This window comes from Canis aureus, chromosome 15 (genome assembly GCF_053574225.1).
Source record: "Canis aureus isolate CA01 chromosome 15, VMU_Caureus_v.1.0, whole genome shotgun sequence".
In the NCBI taxonomy this organism is placed as follows: Eukaryota; Metazoa; Chordata; class Mammalia; order Carnivora; family Canidae; genus Canis; species Canis aureus.
The window spans coordinates 16,240,231-16,256,895 of NC_135625.1; the positions used below are offsets into that span (position 1 = coordinate 16,240,231).

At 36.6% G+C, this 16,665-nt stretch overlaps 1 long non-coding RNA gene across 1 annotated transcript; it reads left to right on the plus strand.

The window, feature by feature from the left end:
- Positions 1-8,969: 8,969 nt before the first annotated feature.
- LOC144283952 (uncharacterized) lies at positions 8,970-14,438 on the plus strand. Its single transcript, XR_013352432.1, has 3 exons — positions 8,970-11,972; positions 12,282-12,427; positions 14,247-14,438. It is a non-coding gene; the product is annotated as an uncharacterized LOC144283952 (long non-coding RNA).
- Positions 14,439-16,665: the final 2,227 nt, after the last annotated feature.

A 16,665-nucleotide genomic window follows, 5' to 3' on the forward strand; every position in this document is an offset into this window, starting at 1 on the left:
TAAGTGATGTACTTGGATTCCTTTCTCTTTATTTTCTGTGTATATATTATTACTTTTTGATTTGTGGTTATCATTAGGTTTATATCTAACATGTATACCAGTCTATATTAAGTTTATTGTTACTCAAGTTTGATCTTATTCTTTACTCCTCTCCCCACCCCATATTTTTGGTGTATGTCATTACACTTTATTTTATTTATTTTTATTTTGTAACTCCCTTAACTGAGATTTTTTTATGATTTTATTTATTTATTCATGAGAGACACAGAGAGAGAGGCAGAGACACAGGCAGATGGAGAAGCAGGTTCCCTGGAGGGAGCCCAATGTGGGACTCCAGGATCACACCCCAGGCCAAAGGCAGGTGCCAAACTGCTGAGCCACCCAGGGATCCCCCCTTTAACTGAGTTTTATACTTAATTTTATTGTTTTTGTTCTTTATGCTTTCCTTCCTCCTACTTTTGGTCTTTCCACTCAAAGAGTCCCTTTTAATATTTCTTGTAAGGCTGGTTTAGGGGTGATGAATTCTTTTAACTTTTCTTTGTCTGGGAAACTCTTTACCTCTCCTCTTCTGAATCTGCCTTGCTAGATTATTCTTGGTAACAAGTTATTTTTTTTCCTTTTTTTTTTAAATTTCTGTGTTTCAAATATATTGTCACCCCCCCTCTGGCCTACAACATTTCTGCTAAAAAAAGAACTAATAGCCTTATGCAGTTTCCCTTTTTATGCAACTATTTTCATTTCTTTCACTGCTTTTAAAATTCTCTCTTTATCCATTACTCTTTGTCATTCAAGCTGTTATGCATCCTGGTGTGGACCTCCTTTGGTTGATTTTTTGTGGGTCTCTCTGCTTCCTCAATCAAGATTTCTGTTTCACTTCCCAGATTTGAGCAGTTTTCAGCTGTTATTTCTTCAAATAAATATTCTGCCCCTTTTTCTCCTCCTTCTTCTGAGATCCCTACAGTGCACCTATTATTATGCTTGATGAGGTTGCAGAATTTCCTTTGCCTATTTTCATTTATTATTATTTTTTTTTCTTTCTCCTCTTTAGGTTGGTTGATTTCCCTAAGCCTGTCCTCCATTTCATTTATCTGTTCTTCTGCTTCTTCTAATGTCTTCTTTATTCCATCTAGTGTACCTTACTTTCACTTATTGAGTTTTCCATCTCTGATTAGCTCTTTTTTATGTTTGCCATGTCTTTGTCGAGGGTCTCATTTTTTCCTTTCTTTTTTTTTTAATTTTTTTATTTATTTATGATAGTCACAGAAAGAGAGAGAGAGAGGCAGAGACATAGGCAGAGGGAGAAGCAGACTACATGCACCGGGAGCCCGATGTGGGATTCAATCCTGGGTCTCCAGGATCGTGCCCTGGGCCAAAGGCAGGCGCCAAACCACTGCGCCACCCAGGGATCCCTGTCGAGGGTCTCATTGAGGTCTTCCATTCTTTTCTCAAGTCCAGTGAGTATCTCTGAACATTAGTTCAAATTTTCTATCAGGAATATTACTTAACTCCATTTTGTTTCACTCTATTGCTGTGACTTTGCTGTGATCTTTCATTTGGGAGTGTATTCCTCTGTCTCCTTATCTTGTCTAACTCTCTGTGTCTGTTTTTATGCATTAAGAAAGTCAGCTATGTCTCCTGCTCTTAAAAATCATAACCCTTTGAAAAAGAGGTCCTGTATGCATGCAATGTCCCCTGTTCACCAGGACTCAGCACTTTAAGGGTGTTTCCTGTGTGTGTTGTGTGCACGCTATGGTTGTGGATGAATTGCTTTTGCCTTCAGTCCAGTTGTCTGCAATGGATCTCTTTGTCTGTTGCAGGCAAAGGTTGGTCCCTCTGTTGCTAGTGGACCAGTCTGGGTCTAGTTTGCTAGAAATGCAGTAGCAAGAAATAGCACTATGCTTTCCCTATGTTGTCCCCTGAGGTCTTTTTTACTTTGGTAGGTTGGGCCCGAAGTCAAAACCAGCGTCTGCCAGGAGCCCACTACTGAGCCTACAGTTGAACTCATATGTATAGTTATTGCCCCTTCTCCCTGGGGCAGAAATCATTTGGGAGTGGTACTGGTGTCTGTTGGGGCTGCTTGCACACTGGCCTGTAGTACCACTTTGGAAGGGCTCTGATCAAGGGCATTTGGCAGGGCGGGGGAGGGGGGACTCACAGGATAATGTGGGGCAGGACAAATGTTGCCAGCAAGGTTCGCATTGGTCCACTATGGAGTGGACCTGTACCCACCTTGGAAAACCCTATGCCACCAGGTTGGAGGTGGCAGGTTGGCAGAAGCACTCAGGGGCTGGGTGCAGTGTTAGCAAGCTAGAGAGTGTTGCAGCTATTCTGACTCCCACAGATGTCCTATATCTAGGCTGAGGGGTGAGTGAGGAAAATGGCACCTTCCAGCTAATTTTTTCTTGAATTCTCCCAATGATCCCTGCCAGTACTTGCTTTGACATTAGTAAATAAATCTCCCTCTTGTATACCCATGGCATTTTTCAAGCCATGACATCTCTGCTATATCTCAGCAGAGATGTTTATTGTGTTGTCTGCTTAAGAGCATGTCTTCTAGGGCCTCGTCCTCTAGGCTCTTCCAGTACTATGCCTGATCTTAAAGTTCTAGATCTTAAGCCCCACTGATTTTAGGCCTTTCTGGTTTTCAAAACTCCCAATGTTATGGGAGTTGTCTTCATTATATAGTTACCCCATGCCTGGGATGCCTTGATAAGGGTGTTTGGTCCTCTCTCCATGCCACTACACCCCTCCCTCCCATGGACAGCCCCAAGGGTCCATTTGGTTCTTAACTGCATTTCCACCCTTCCTACCCTCTTCAGTATGGCCTCTCTTCTATGTTTAGCTGTGGAGGTTCTGTTTTACCAGTCTTTGGGTCATTTTCTGGGTTATTTACATTGATGTGGGTTTTTATCTAGTGGTATCCATGGTGCAAGGTAAGCATAGAAACATTCCTATGCCACCATCTTCCCCAGAAGTCCTTAAAAGTTTTATATACATTATGTATACATTGTTAAACTCGTCTATACTATAATGAATCATAATAATTGTGTTATATTATCAGACCTTTTTTTATCATCAGCACTGGATTTGAAAAACATAAAATAGGGGTAAAATATAAACCCTAATCCATACAGTACATTATCTTAGAACAATTAAACTACTTGTATGTTTATTCCAACATGATAATTTTTATAATCCAGATGCTTTTTGTGCTATAGTTATATGTTCCATGGGCAAATAATTTGATCTGAGAACAATTCAAGCAGTTTAACTATTGAACTTTGTGATCCATTAAGAAAAATATATATTTTTTTAGACAAGAGGGACAGGCATCACCATAATGGCCAAATAAGATATACTTAGCATGTATCTTCCCCTTAACAACAATTTGGCAGCCATCTGTAGAAAAATGTGCTTTAGTGGAAGCTTTGGGATCCAGATAGAAGAATATGAAATGCTGGTGTAGTCTAAGACCAAGGAGAGTCATTCTGAACAAAGAGTGTGAAACCAGACAGCTGACTCATAGACTGGTCCAGCTACAGAAAAGAAATAGCTCTGTTCTCCCTGAGAACTCCACTGCAGCTCATTTGGATTTCAGTCTTTTTTTTTTTTTTTTTTTTAAGATTTTGTATTTATTTATGATAGAGAGAGAGAGAGAAAGAAGGGCAGAGACACAGGCAGAGGGAGAAGCAGGCTCCATGCAGGGAGCCACTAGCATTGGTCCACTATGGAGCAGACCTGTACCCACTTGGGAAAACCCTTGATTTTCGAGGTGTGACCGAGGTGTGACTCAATCCCAGGTCTCCAGGATCAAGCCCTAGGTGGAAGGCAGCGCTAAACCGCTGAGCCACCCGGGCTGCCCTGGATTTCAGTCTTCCACTGACACCATACACCAAGGGACCAGGGAGGAGTCACTCCTACCTACACATCAGGTAATGGACATATGGTCCTAGGTAACTAGGTAGCCCCCTTCTCAGCCAGAGTACCATCGGTAGCCTGTTGGCACAGGAAGCAGGCAAGAGAATCTCCTATCTATATCCCTGGAGGTTTTGAAAAGTTGCTCCATGTGGCTTCAGCTTCTTCATAGCCATAGTCTGCCTGAGGGTCTTGGGCCCCACCAGGAGGTACTTCCAACTGCAGCCCCAAAGATCCTGAAGAGTACTACACTCAGCTCCAACTCTATCATGGACACAAGCCCCCAGCAGACCCGTTAGCCCTAGGACCCATTTGGAAATATCTTGTCTGCCCTCATACAGATCCTGAAAGGGCCCTATACACCAGCCACTTCGTGCCATGGTCAGGGAACAATCCAGCTCTCCCATGGACCTGGAAGGAAACACACCCGGGTGTCTATGCCTCAAGAATTATGTCTGTAGATTTCTTGACCGTAGAACCTGAAACATTCCTGGGACTTGGTTCCAATTCTTCTCAGTTGTGGTCCAGCGCCATTACTGCCCATCCAGTGACTGGGCTGTGAACCTGGTAAGAATCACACCCTCTTCACCTCTGGTAATAGGCTCACTGTCTGAGGACCTGAAAACCCTAGTGCCACTCTATTGAATAAGTTAATGGGAGCAGTTCCATCTACCCAATGACCAGATAGGATTCATGCCTGCCTGAGTCCCTCATAACCCCCACCAACTGCAGACCTCACTACAGACCAATCTGTAGCCACATCATATTTTCTGATCCAGCCTGTGATTCTAAAGATAACCCCATTCACCCAGGGAACAGACAGGAGGTCATTATCTACTGAAACGGTCTATAAAGACTGAAAGAATAGAGTACAACCATATAGGGTTACCTAATATCTTATAGGGGAGTCTAGATTACATGGGGGAAAATATAGGTTTTTTTCAATAAATCGTTTGGAAAAATTGGATATTCACATTCAAAAGAATGAAATTGAATTCCTATCTTGCACCACCTACATAAATTAACTTGAAATGGATTAAAGACTTAAATGTAAAACCTGTAACCATAAACCATTCAGAAGAAAACAGGAGAAAAGCTCCTTGACACTGGTGCTGGCAATGATGTTTTTGGGTATGACACCAAAAGCACAAAAAGCAAAAAAGTAAAAATAAGAAGATGGGACTACATCACACTAAAAACCTTCACAGCAGAAGAAAACCATCGAAAGAATGAGGAGAGACAATCTGTAGAATGAGAGGCTCCTAAGGGAATTAAGGTAAGTGAAATAAATCAGGCAGGGGAAGACAAAATATGGTATGATCTCATTTATATGTGGAATCTAAAAAAAAAAAAAAGTCTAATTTCTAGAAACAGAGACTAGAATAGATTTCAGGGGTTGGTGAGTGAGGAAAATAGGGTGATATCGGTCAAAGGGTACAAACTTCCAGTGTACAAACTTCCAGTTATAAAATGAAGACTGGAATCTAATCAGCATTATGATTATAGTTAATAATACTGTATTATATGATGGAAAGTTGCTAAAGAGAATGGATTCTTACCACATAAACACATAAATTACAATTTTGTGGACTAATTGATGTAGTAACTAGCCTTATTGTGGTAACTATTTCTAATATATACTTGTATCAAACCATCACGTTGAATACCTTAAACTTAATGATATATATCAATTATATTTTGATAAAGCTTGGAAAAATAAGAATACATCATTTTAATGTCTATCTATAAAGAAATATGCACTGAATAATTTTGTCCAAAAATTGATATTAAAATTGCTTTTTAAATGATAAGATTTGATGACTGATAAAATCTTAACATGTGAACTGAAGGATGGGATTAAGGATATTTGACAAATATATTCCTAGCACTAACATCTAACTCACAGGTATGGAAAATTCTGATTTGTTTATAATTCTGGATTTTGAAATGATGGAAAATTACTTTGTGTGAATAATTATCAACCTTTGCAAAAGCATCTTTTAACTGTATTGCATCAATTTTAAAAGTTATTCTGAGTTGTAAAACTTGAAATATTATCATATTTTAAACATAATTTTAAAATATGGATGTTGCTTATTGACATTAGAAATTCATTTTATTAGGAATAGTTCAAAGTGGAGTTAAATACATTTGCATTTGCATGTATCCTAGATTAAATAAAATAGCTGTGGTATGGGAGCATAGATATTTCTCTTCTTGAATCTTTTTTCCAAAATCTTTTATTGATTGGATACATGCATCCATGGAAATGTTAGTTAATGTTTGCATCATATTATGTAATTTTTGCTCAAATGCAGTAAGATTTCAGTATTGTGTAAATTCTCTAAGCCTCTGGAATAATGTAAGAGACTGTAATGCCTCATTCAACATTACAGGAATTTGGCTGGATAAATCTTGCAACACTTATGGACTTATTCACTTATAAGAATACCCTATTTCCATACCATTTCTAGATATCCAAGCATACTATTAAGACCATCTAAAACAATTCTTTCAAATAAGTGATATTTGATTATAAGAAAATGAATTACACTAATAGCCAGCCTGCCTTCAAATTAATACTCTATAGCTTCAGAATGAGAAATTATGAGCATTTTTTCTGAGCATTTATTTTAACATATATTTTAAAATACAATATGCATAGTACCTGTTGAAATTTAGCAGATAAACATTGCATGCATTTCAGAAGTATGGATGAAAGATAAAAACAGTATAATCAGAATTTCATTCTTCAAAATTTTCAAATTTTGTGCTTCAGGTGAAAAAAAAATTTATTACATATGAGATCCTGTTCAATTACAAGCTGCAAAAGTAAAGCTGTCTTCTCTAATAATATAGTTTATTCTTTATTATTTGAATGCATGATAATATTTTGCAGAAATGTGATCATTTTGGAAAATATTCATACCTATTTTCAATATATTTGCTGTAGGTGTGCTTTATTTTTTTTAAGATTTTATTTACTTATTCATGAGAGAGAGGTAGAAACACAGGCAGAGGGAGAAGCAGGCTTCTCGCAGGGAACTGGATGTGTAGGACTCGATCCTGGATCCCGGGATCATGAGCCGAAGGCAGGCGCCCAACCACTGAGCCACCCAGGCATCCCAGGAGTGCTTTACTTCTTGATTTTGTTGTACCTGTGGAAATATTTAAATTCTCTCTAAAATAATTTTTGAAAAGTGATTTTTTTTGTTACTTTCTAAAGTAAATTTATGTCACTGTACTTGAAATGTTCTTTGTTCTGTAAGACATCAAGGCATCTAGTAAGCAACCTTAACATTCCCTTTACAGATTTGCATTACGTTCTATCCAAAGATAAATTTAAATTGCCAGTGAAGTTTAATAATTGTTAATACATTTTACTTAATATTTAAGTATATTTTATGGAACTTCTAGTTTTATTTTATTATAGGCATTTTATTGTTAATATTCATTAGTATAATTATGACAATTGTTAATATTAAGAATAAGAGCTGATTATTAAAATCTATCTCCAGTGAGTCCTCATGTGGGAAACTTCTGAGATCTTGTACTTAATATTGGTTAATTTTTTCTGTCTCCTCCCAGAACACGATGCATATGGAGTAAACGATGTTCCCAAAAAAGACATGTTGATATCCTAATCTTAAGTACCTATGAATTTGAACTTATTTTAAAATAGGGTCATTGCTGATATAATCAATTTAAGACAAGTTCATTCTGTATCAGAGTAGGCCCTAGTCCAATATGTCTCTGTAAGAATGAGGAGGAAAAATACAGTGGTGGATACAAAAGGAGAATACCGTGTTACCACAGAGGTAAAGAATGACATTTATAAATGGAAAACAATACAAAGAAAATAGTTTTTATCAAGTGAACAGAACTAAGGTACTATGGGTGATATCAGTCTAAAATATGTGTAACTGAAGTCCTATAAACAGAGAAAAGAAAGGTAATGTAGCAGAAAAAATAGTATTTGTAGAAATAATGGCAGAAAATTCAAAAATCTGATATGAAATACAAGCTGATAAATCCAGAAATGTCAGAAAATACCTGGAAGGATGGGAAAAAAAAAAAAAAAAAAGAGCCCCGTATTTAGGCAAAAAAGAATCAGGCCAACTAAAAATCAAAGATGAAATTTTCCAAAGCATTGAAAGAAGGATGATACTCTAAGGTTAACATCAGCTAAAAAATCCATTGTGAGATTTGGAGAAATTGTGGAGGTAATGTAATAATGCCTTTAAATTGCTGCAAGAAAAACAAAAAGAGAGCTTCTGGGTGGTTCAGTCAGTTAAGTATCTGCCTTCAGCTCAGGTCATGATCCCAGTTTCCTGGGATGGAGACCCTCGTTGGGCTCCCTGCTCATCGGGCAGTCTGCTCCTCCCTCTGCCTCTGCCCTCAGCCTCCTCACCTCAGTTAAGCTCTTGTGTGCTCTCTCTCAAATAAATAAAATTAAATCTTTTATTTTAAAAAAGAAAAACACCTAAAATTGTTGAAACAAGGATGTTATCTCCAGTGAGAATAGCTATAAAGAATATGGGAGAATAAAGACATTTTTAGACTATAAAAATTATAAATAATAACAATCTATCATCAGCACACCTGCAGTACAAGAAACGCTAAAGGAAGTTTTTTAGGCTGGTGAAAAATGATACCAGATGAAGCTAATCTAGGATCGGTAGATACAGCTTCGTGCTGACAAATTTATAGCTGTAAATATATTAGGATAGAATGTAGATCTAAAATTAAAAACTGTAGTTACCACATTTAAAAGCTAGAAAAAAAGATAAAGACAAAAATCCCTAAAAACAGTAATAATACATATATGTAGAAATAAAATAGAAACAATACAGGAAATTACCATAAACCAAAATTGATTTTTTGAAATAATCAACAAAATTGGTTGTGATGCCACCAAGATGGTGATGTAGGTTCTTCTTGATGCCTCCTCACAAGAAGAACAACTAACAACTCTTCAGGAATAAGGAACCACTGAAAGAATCTCACAACCCTGGAGTGGGGCCAAAGTACACCCTTGAGCCACAGAGACTAAGACAGATTGCTTTAGAAGGTAAGAGAATGGCTCCATGTTGACCATATTGCTCATCAACCAAGTCGGAACAGCACTAGGCTGAGAGGTGTCCCCTGAGCTTCAGTCTCTCAAGTGGGAAAAGAGAAACCAGGGAGGACACCCAGCTCCCCCACCCCAGCAATGTGGGTCACTTTGCTGGAGTCCTCACTCTGATATTCAGTCATAGGGCATGGCAGGGGAATCTTCAAGGGCCATCCACTGGGAATGTGACCGTGATGGAGAAGGGGGTTGGGGCTTGAAACAGCCAGGACACAGATTTGGCAGATGGCATTCATACCCATAATGCCCAAGTAGCATCCCCACCTGGGGTCTTGATCATCTGCAGAACCAAGTCAAGGACCCCCATCACTTCATTTCTCAAGGATGTTTATTGTAGATGTAGCCATGAGATATATGGTTCTGATGAAGAGTTAGAGACATAGGATCATGAGAGACTTTTGGAGAATTGTGTTTCAACATAAAGGTGAAAGTGGAGTATTGGCATGGAGCTAAGTGATCAATAACTGAACTGAGTGTCAACGAGTACATCCACATAAATATTGAAACAGTATATGATGCCAGATTGAGTACTACAGATGAAAAGTTGGAAAATAAGGATCCAACAAATAAATGGTGCTAGTAAATCGGTTATCTATGTAAGAGAAAATGAAAATGGATCCTTACCTAACATTATATTGTAAAATCAATTCCAAAGGAAATAGAATATTTTATAAGAAGTAAACTATTTTAGATTTAGAGGACATATAGGAGAGTGCTTTTATGATTGAGACGGGTAGAGAGGGATTATTTTCATTTTTTAAAATTTTATTTATTTGAGAGAACACACATGCACAAATTGGAGGATGGGGCATAGGGAGAGGAGAGAGACTCTTCTCTGAGCAGAGAGAAACACAGGACTTGATTCCAGGACCCCAGGATCATGACCTGAGCTGAAGACAGCTTAACCAACGGAGCCACCCAGGCACCCTGAGAAGGATTTCTTAAATAAGACATTTAATAAAACAATTTTTGGTAAGCATTATTATGTTATAATGAACATACCTTGTTCATCAAATGATATGACCAAAGTGAAAAGACTCAAAGCATCTTCATAATTTAAAAGAATATGTTCATAGCAATTGAAACTGATAAGATAATCAAAGCCTGGAAATATGAAATGAATTAATGATTTGTCATGAACCACGATGTGAAAAGCACGGAAGTCTGAAGAGACAGGGAGAGAGTGCTGAGTAAAAGCCATGCAGAGGATTTCACACAGAAGAGACCACGCTTCGAGAAAGAACACAGATTGGAGCATAGCCTCCTCAGTTCAGAGGACTATAGATTAAAACCAGAAGACCTATTTTTCATACTTTCCATGTTGACCGAAATTAAGAAGTCAGAGACTATGAAAACCCATAGAATTCTGGGGCAGTTTAAACTGTTTCAAACACATTAATTCCGTCAATTATGTAGCAAATGGAAATCATGTGGCCTACAAAGCCTTGTACACAGGGGGCAAATGCATCCCCTTGTGCATTAGGTTATATAAGCAATATCCCTACTAAAGTAAAATATTGGAAATGATTCAACTGTCCATTGACAGTGAAATAGATAAATTGTAGTCTATCCACAAAATGGAATAACATACCACAGAGGAAGTGAGGGAACTATAGTTACATGAGTTAAAATGGAGTTATCTGGGAGAAAAATGAGTAGAAATAGGTACAGTCACAGAAGAAAATACAGTCTGATTGTTTTGTATAACATTTTTTAAGCAGTTGCATCTATTGGTTATCATGAGTTAGAAACTTCAGAGCAAAGCATGAAAATACCACAAAGTTCAAGACACTTCAATGAGAAGAGGATGCTTCCATGGTATTTGTATATTCTTTACTCTGCCTGGAACTGGTTTCATGGATATTTCTTCTGCAAACAATTATAAAAATCTCGTATCCACATATGTTATACAGTCTCTCTTTTGTGTCAGGCTTCTTGCTCAGTGGGGAGCCTGCCTCTCCCTCTCCCTCCCTCTTTGTTCCCCTCGCCCCCCACCCCCCGCTCCTGCTCTCTCTCAAATCAAGTCTTTAAAAAAAATTGGAGAAAAAAAAAAGATGGGTAAGCAAAAGCCTGAAAAGTCTTCGTGATTTCAAGGCATAACAATGATAAAAACTATGATGAAGTCATGCTCCAGAATAGAAAATAAGCAAATGGAAATGTTGCATTATTGTCACTGGGGGTCTTTTAAGAAATAAGAGGGCCTTAGCCGCGGCAGCAGGAACAGAAGCCATGTCACTGTGACAACAGTCTCCATCAAGTCAAGACACAACATCTTGTGACACTGCCTGGAGGATGGGGGCAGATTCTGCAGTAAGTAATAATTTGCTATATTTTTTGGTAATGTTAAACTGTGCTGTTTCCCTGTTTCCAAGTCTTGGATAGTTTCATTTGGGCTGCATAGAAAATAAAGGTTTGAACTTGTCAAGGTAAAGATTACAGTTATAAAAAATTAGATGACAGGGTTTAGAAGGTGGTTGAAATAGGGTTAAGTAGAGAGATGTGATGTCCTCACACAACGAGGAGTTCGAAAACTTAAAAAAACAGCAATATTATGTTATATAGCTTTGTATTTCTTAAGGTTTGTTTACCCCCAAATTCATATTTCGAGGTCCTAACCCCTAAAGGGATGGTAATTTGGAGGTGGGGTCATTAGAATGCAATTATAGTTGGATGAGGGCATGAGGGTAGAGTTCTCAAAATGGAAATAGTGTCTTATAATAGAGACAGCAGAGAGGTGGTTTACACACTCTTCCTCTCTTGCTCACACATGGGCACGCACACTCTCTCTCTCTCCCTCCTTCTCTCTCTCTCTCTTTACCAGGTAAGGACACACTGAAAAGGACTTCTGTTTGCGAGCCAGGAAGAGGGCTCTAACCAGAACCTGAACCGGTCACACCTTTTCTTGGACTTCCCAGCCTCCACAACTGTGAGAAATAAATTTCTATTGTTTTAAGCTCCCCCATTTAAGGTATTTTGTTATGGCAGCCCAAGCATAGTAAGACGATAATCTTAAGTACTGTATTTAAAACTCCAATAAAAAAAATATAAATAAATAAATAAATAAATAAATTTGTAAAACCAAAAAAAAAAATAAAACCACAAAAAAAATAAAAAATAAAACCACAGAGGTGATGGTTAGACAAAGTTAGATTGACAATAAAAATGGCTACATAATAAAAGGAGAGAGAAGTGAGAGTTGAAGAATTTTTTTTTTAATTCCAATATTTCATTGCAGCCTGTAAATGGATGAGATCTGTCGCTGGTAAATCAAAACAGCACTGAACCCATAATATTTGGATAAAGAGTTAAGCACTTGCAGAATAAAAAATATAAATAATTGAAGATGATTTTCTCTGAAGACTACTCAGTGGAAAGAAGGGGGTAAGTTGATTCAGTCTAAATTTTTCTGTATCATTCAATTTTAAACAGTTGCACGCAGCCCTTTGAATCAAAAAAAAAAAAAAAAAAAGAAAGAAAACCAAACATGCAGAATCCAGTCTTATCAATGGCATTGTGAGGGGAATTTTGCATAAACATGGATTATAAAGTCCCTGAAAGTATAAGAGCTGCATTTTCTATTTCCCCTGCATCTCATCATAATACATAACCGAGTGTTTTGCACATGGTGGGGCTTAACAAATATGGTTAACTTACAAAGTTTATGTTAATAGCGAGAGAGAGGCTGCGGGGACACCACACAAGAGTTGTGATCCTTGTGGTTTACTTGGTCCAAATGCTTAGGTAAGGACAAAAAATTGATCAGTTTGGAGCCTAGCTCATTAAATTAATAATGAAGGCCAGGGATATGGGGACCATAGATCCTGTCATTTCCCTTTATAAATGGGAAAAACAATAAGGATGCTTATGACTTTAGGGGAATAAAAATATTAAAACCTAGACCTGTCTTGAGAAAGTTAACTCATCATGCACATAAAGCTGAATCAATTTTTAAATTCTATTTCTTCTTAATTGACTTTAATTGCTAATTCTTGTCAACAAGGACAAACAGACCTTGCATTTTAAATGTGAAATGATGCAAGCCATATTCAGCACCGCCTTGAAATTTCCAAACCATTTCGTATGCATGAAGCGATAGCTAACAGTGTTCTTCACTTCACCAGGGAAGCAAAAGGAATCAGATTCTCTATTTCAGATATTTTCAGGAAAACCTTATTATGAAAAATGCACGTTCCATATAAATAGTTGACCTTTTTTTCCTTTATGGAATTTATCATGAGCGTGCATTAAAAAAAAATGAAAGTGATCTTAGCATCTCAGTATTGTTTTTGTTTCCACTTAGTACTATATTACAAAAGAGGTCTCCTTTTATTTTACATCTTTCGATAATAGTCATCTTTTTTCAAACTGATTGAAACAAATTGTCCAGGCTGCTACCACGGTATGACACCTCTGGGACTTAGCCTAAAAATGTGAGACTTAAAATCCATTATTTCTCCTGTAGTTATGTAACAGGAATATACTTTTGATTGCTACATCTTTAAGACTCCACTGATAATCTCATCTCATGCTTAGCAACCTCACTGATCAAAAGATTGTCCACAAAGAAAAACAGGTAGCTTTGAGTATTTATTCACTGACTCACCTAAAAACAATTTAGGACAAACATTTAGGAATGTGTGAACCACAGTCAAGCTATCATGCCAATGTTAATGTCAGCTTTTTTCTATCAACTTTCTTTTCTTAGCCAGAAAATCATGAAGGGACAAATAAGCCTGGTAAAGTCAGGCGATTGTTCTTATTGTCCCATCTCAGGTGAATCAGCACAAATTTGATTCCATGTGCCCCTTCTAGGAGGTGAGAGTACTCTTGGGCAGTTTTGGTCCCATAAATGTTCGAATGTTCGTTAAGATAGCTTTTCTAGTTGAGCAATATGTGAGTAGAACAAAAAAGAGTTTTGGGTAATTTAATACATGGAAGACATCACATGCCTTATGATGTATAGTAGAATCGACATTATCAGAAAGTTCATGATTTTTTTAGCCTCTGCATCATATTTCATGTTCCATAAATGTATAGGCATAAACATCATCTTTAAACATATATATATGTGCGTGTGTGTATGTGTGTGTAGACACACATGTGCTGAAAAGGGATGAATTCTTTTCATACTTATTTTTAACTAGAATTCTTTAACTCCATTGCTTTCCTAATGTAGATGATCTTTATTTTTTATTTGTAGAAAATCTACCTTTGATTTTTCCACTATTGAACATAGGTAGAGCTCAATGGGATTTGAAGTATAGGATATGTTACAAGTAAAGAACAAAATTCTACGTCCAAAGAAACATTATTCTGCGAGTAAAGTTTAAGTAGTGTCCCTGGGGTTTTTTTGCTCCTTAGTTCCTTCCATTTTTTTATTCATGATGATAAAATAATTATTATGAATTCATAAAAATATATGCTTTGGTAGTGACAAAACCTTGTAGGGTGTTTTGATTATCATTTTAAAAAATATTTTAGTTGCCATTAGAGAATTATCTTCATTTAAAAAATAACAGAACAGTGGTTGGATTAATACTAGTAATATTTTTGCTACTAATTGCCAACAGTATATATTAGCCATGAAAAAATGAACCTTTTTCTGAATGACTGAATATCCAGTCTACATCTATGACATATTTGGCAATTCTATTAAGCAGAGCACTTTGAAACAAAAATCTGTTATTCTATAGTAGAATAAAAAGAAACACAGACTACCAGAAAGTATGTATAGCATGATTCTGTTGTTAACATAGGTTAATAATTGTATCTGTTAAGTACAAATAATGAACAGAATTTCCACCAAAATATTAACTATGATTGTCTCTGGATGGTGAGCCTTTGATAAATTTTATCTCATTTCATCACATCCTTGCTTCCTCTTTGAAAATATGTTATTGTCATAAGAAAAAAATGATCAAAGGAAAATTTTTTCTTTGACTTCTATGAAAATTACACCTTAAATTTGCCTTGAAATGTTGTAACATAGAATTATTTATCCCCAAAACTAAGGATGCCATTTAAAATAATCAGTTATATATCATATAAGAATATCTTTTAGAATATCTTTAATCTAGGGTGAGGGTTTTTACTCTTTGAAAGGACAATGGTATCAAAAAAAAAAAAAAACAAAAAACAAAAAACAAAAAAACACTCTTGTTTTCCTTCCCCAATGCAATTCTCACTATATGCTAGGAAAAGATCCTGGGGAAAAAAAAATCCTGTATGTTTGGCTGCTATATTAAAGATGAATTTCTTTTCTGAGGTCAGGATGAGTAATAAGCAATTATGCCATTCAGGGTTGAGTTAAAAAGTACTTGGTGTTTATATGACCTTCCATGAGTAGTTTAGTATATTTATAAATATTTGCCATTCGTTTGCCTCTTGTCATTGACTAAGGATTGACCTGTGTCTCTTGTCACTGACACCTAACACCAAAATGAATTGAAATTCTGTCTTTAGAAATAGGTTTCCTTGATACTGTGACATTTATAAATGGTCCTTTAAAGACTGCACTTTTTCTTTACACTTTGTTTCAATTTCCTGTCACTCTCAAGTGGAGATTTTTATAATACTAAATTTATCACATCTTTCTAAGATCATTTCTCTGGCTCTAAGCTTCTGGTGTACACTTCATCTCCGCAGGAGTCTGTGTTTACGCTCTCCCCTTCCAACTTACAACAAAGTGTAATATAAAAGCACTCTCAGGACAGGAGATGGCATTCCTTTCTAAAACATGACTGAAATTAGAGAGAATCCTTGGCTTTAACATCTGAGTTAATTAGAAGGCTGGTCATGATGGAAGTTTTGAAGAGAAGCCATTTCCAGAAAATGTCAACCTCAGTCTCTTTCCTTTGTTTTCTGATACAGAAGTTCAGGTAGAAGGAAATATTTAATTGGTTTTTTGTCATTATTTAAGCTACAGCTTACCTACAGTTCTTTGTTCTGTCCAACCTGTCTTGAATGGCTTTTATCCATCTTATTTTCTCTTTTCCTTTTGTGAAGGAATTTATGGCGACTCGAAGCTTTTCTCTGCTGTGTGAATTATGTCGCTTACTGCCATCATTTTTTGCACTTTCTGCTTTTTCTTAACATCTTTGTAATTTTTATAGCCTATTATTTTTCATGAAGACAGGCAACTCAGATTCTCTTGACACAGTTATACACATTCTAAGATTTTTTTTCCTCATGTCACAAATAAGCCTACGATCGCTGCCTCTCTAACAAGTCAAATTAAAGAATTAAAAGTGGAAAAGAAAAGAAAAATCTCAGTTTGGGAGATTGATAATTAAGCTTCAAACCTAATGCAAAAGAAATTTGCATTTCACTTTCTATATGCTTTAATGTTTTGCCACCATTACTGAGCAAAAGTGCCAGTTTCTAAAACAACTAACCAACTTAAGAGCGTACTTCACTGTTTAAATTATACATTTTAGTCCATTCTTCAGTTTATTAGGTTCCTTTTAATATGTATAGAACAGCACTATTGCCACAAGAAGATAACGTCTGGAACTTAAATGTCCATTGGGCAACAACTATTGGCATTTTTCCTCTGTTGAGGTCATGAACCCAATTAATCCTCGTTGCAGAAAGGATAAAGGAAATACCAGTGATCATAC